Source organism: Phyllobates terribilis, unplaced genomic scaffold (genome assembly GCF_046119375.1).
Source record: "Phyllobates terribilis strain yellow unplaced genomic scaffold, ASM4611937v1 Scaffold_39__1_contigs__length_11870865, whole genome shotgun sequence".
NCBI classification, from domain to species: domain Eukaryota; kingdom Metazoa; phylum Chordata; class Amphibia; order Anura; family Dendrobatidae; genus Phyllobates; species Phyllobates terribilis.
In genome coordinates this window covers 2,292,245-2,296,100 of record NW_027362799.1, presented here as the reverse complement: position 1 = coordinate 2,296,100, position 3,856 = coordinate 2,292,245, and positions in this window count along the sequence as shown.

The window sequence follows — 3,856 nt, the reverse complement described above, 5'->3', positions numbered from 1 at the left end:
ACGTCTCTTCCAAGGGGCATTAAACCATCTGGTTAAACCACTCTGTACTCCACAGCTCTTCCAAGAGGCATAGATATTGTCTTTTTATTCGACTGTAACCTCCACCACTTTTCCAAGGGGCATTGATTTTGTCTCTGTTTTCCACTGGGACCTCCACTACTCTTCCAAGGGGCTTTGATATTGTCTTTTTATTCCACTGCGACCTCCACATCTCTTCCAAGGGGAATTGATATTGTCTTTTTATTCCACTGCGACCTCCACCACTCTTCTAAGGGGCATTGATATTGTCTTTTTAATCCACTGCGACCTCCACCACTCTTCCAAGGGCCATTAAAACCGTCTTATTAAGCTACTGTGACCTCCACGTCCCTTCCACGGGGCATTGATATTGTCTTTTCATTCCACTGCGACCTCCACCACTTATCCAATGGGCATTGATATTGTCTTTTTAATCCACTGCGACCTCCACAACTCTTCCAATGGACATTGATATTGTCTTTTTATTCTACTGCGACCTTCACCCCTCTTCCAAGGAACATTGATGTTGTCTTTTTTTTCCACTGTAACCTCCACCACTTTTCTAAGGGGCATTGATATTTTCTTTTTATTCCACTGCGTCCTCCACCACTCTTCCAAGGGACATCCATAATGTCTTTTTAATCCACTGCGACCACCGCCACTCTTCCAAGGGGCATTAAAACCGTCTTGTTAAGCTACTGTGACCTCCACGTCTCTTCCAAGGCGCATTAAAACCGTCAATTTAAGCCACTCTGAACTCCACAGCTCTTGCAAGAGGCATTGATATTGTCTTTTTATTCCACTGTAACCTCCACCACTCTTCCAAGGGGCATTGATTTTGTCTTTTTAATCCACTGCGACCTCCATCTCTCTTCCAAGAAGCATTAAAACCATCTTGTTTAGCTACTGTGACCTCCACGTCTATTCCACGGTGCCTTAAAACCATCTGGTTAAACCACTGTGAACTCCACAGCTCTTCCAAGGGGCATTGATATTGTCTTTTTATTCCACTCTTACCTCCTCCACTCTTCCAAGGGGCGTTGATATTGTCTTTTTATTCCACTGTAACCTGCACCACTCTTCCAAGGGCATTGATATTGTCTTTTTATTCCACTTCGACCTTCACCTCTCTTCCAAGGGGCATTAAAACCATCTTGTTAAGCTACTGTGACCTCCATGTCTCTTCCACGAGGCATTGATATTGTCTTTTTAATCCACTGCGACCTCCACCACTCTTCCAAGGGGCATTAAAACAGTTTTGATAAGCTACTGTGACATCCAGGTCTCTTCCAAGGGGCATTAAAACCGTCTGGTTAAACCACTCTGAACTCCACAGCTCTTCCAAGAGGTATTGATATTGTCTTTTTATTCGACTGTTAACTCCACCACTCTTCCAAGGGGCATTAAAACCATCTTGTTAAGCTACTGTTACCTCCAAGTCTCTTCCACGAGGCATTGATATTGTCTTTTTATTCCTGTGCGACCTCCACCACTCTTCTAAGGGGCATTGATATTGTCTTTTTAATCCACTGCGACCTCCACCACTCTTCCAAGGGGCATTAAAACATTCTTGATAAGCTACTGTGACCTCCACGTCTCTTCCAAGGGGCATTAAACCATCTGGTTAAACCACTCTGTGCTCCACAGCTCTTCCAAGAGGCATAGATATTGTCTTTTTATTCGACTGTAACCTCCACCACTTTTCCAAGGGGCATTGATTTTGTCTCTGTTTTCCACTGGGACCTCCACTACTCTTCCAAGGGGCTTTGATATTGTCTTTTTATTCCACTGCGACCTCCACATCTCTTCCAAGGGGAATTGATATTGTCTTTTTATTCCACTGCGACCTCCACCACTCTTCTAAGGGGCATTGATATTGTCTTTTTAATCCACTGCGACCTCCACCACTCTTCCAAGGGGCATTAAAACAGTCTTGATAAGCTACTGTGACCTCCCCGTCTCTTCCAAGGGGCATTAAACCGTCTGATTAAACCACTCTGTACACCACAGCTCATTAAAGGGGCATTGATATTTTCTTTTTATTCCACTGTAACCTCCACCACTTTTCTTATGGGAATTGATATTGTCTTTTTATTATTATTATTTATTATTATAGCACCATTTATTCCATGGCACTTTACATGTGATAGGGATTTACATAACAAAAACATTTACATAATCTTAACAAAAGGAGTCAGCGACTGATACAGGAGGAGCGAGGACCCTGCCCGCGAGGGCTCACATTCTAGAAGGGATGGGTGAGGATACATTAGGTGAGGGGAGAGCTGGTCATGCAGCGGTGGTTACTGCAGGTTGTAGGCTTGTCGGAAGAGGTGGGTCTTCAGGTTTCTTTTGAAGGTTTCCACGGTCGGCGAGAGTCTGATCTGTTGGGTTAGAGAGTTCCAGAGTAGGGGGGATGCACGGGAGAAATCTTGTATACGATTGTAGGAGGAGGAGATAAGAGGGGAGTAGAGAAGGAGATCTTGTGAGGATCGGAGGTTGCGTGCAGGTAAGTACCAGGAGACTAGGTCACAGATGTATGGGGGAGACAGGTTGTGGATGGCTTTGTATGCCATGGTTAGAGTTTTGAACTGGACAGAGAGGAGAGGCTGGGGAATAGCGGGGGGACAGGTGAATTAGTCGAGCAGCAGAGTTTAGGATAGATTGGAGAGGCTCAAGAGTGTTGTAAGGGAGGCCACGGAGCAGGAGGTTGCAGTCGTCGAGGCGGGATATGATGAGTGCATGCACTAGTGTTTTTGCAGAGTCTTTGCTGAGGAATGCACGGATCCGGGAGATGTTTTTGAGTTGGAGTCGGCAGGAAGTGGAAAGGGCTTGGATATGAGGCTTGAAGGAGAGATCAGAGTCTAGGGTTACTCCAAGGCAGAGAGTTTGTGGGAGTGGGAGAGTGAACAGCCATTGACGTTGATGGCTAGGTCAAAAGGGGGATGTGAATGAGAGGGTGGAAAGATGATGAACTCTGTTTTATCCATGTTGAGTTTTAGAAATCTGTCAGAGAAGAAGAATGACATGGCGGACAGACATTGTGGGATTTTGGTTAGTAGGGAGGAGATATCGGGTCCAGAGAGGTAGATCTGTGTGTCGTCAGCATAGAGGTGATACTGAAAAGCGTGAGACTCTATGAGCTATCCCAGGCTAAAGGTGTAGATGGAGAAGAGCAGAGGTCCTAGAACTGAACCTTGGGGGACACCGACAGATAGGGGGCGAGATGAGGAGGTGGTTCGTGAGTTGATGACGCTGAATGTCCTGTCTGTTAAGTATGAGGAGATCCAAGATAGAGCCAAGTCTGTGATGCCAAGAGATGAGAGAATCTGAAGTAAGAGGGAATGGTCCACTGTGTCAAAGGCAGATGACAGGTCCAGAAGGAGGAGGATGAGGTAATGTCGCTTGGATTTGGCATTTAGTAGGTCGTTGGTGACTTTGGTCAGGGCAGTTTCATTTGAGTGATGCGGTCGGAAGCCAGATTGCAGGCGGTCGAAGAGGGAGCAGGAGGAGAGGTGGGAGGACAGTTCAAGGTGGACATGTTGTTCTAGTAGTTTTGAGGCTAATGGGAGGAGTGATATGGGGCGGTAGCTAGTCAGAGAGGAAGGGTCAAGGGAGGGCTTTTTGAGGATGGGTGTGATTGCGGCATGTTTGAAACATGAGGGGAAGACACCGGTTGTTAGTGACAGATTGAAGAGGTGGGTTAGGGTTGGGATGAAGACTGTGGTAAGGTTAGTAATGAGGTGGGATGGGATTGGGTCAAGATCGCAGGTGGTGAGGTGTGATTTGGAGAGTAAAGAGGAGACTTGACCTTCTGTAATGGTGGAGAAGTGGGGTT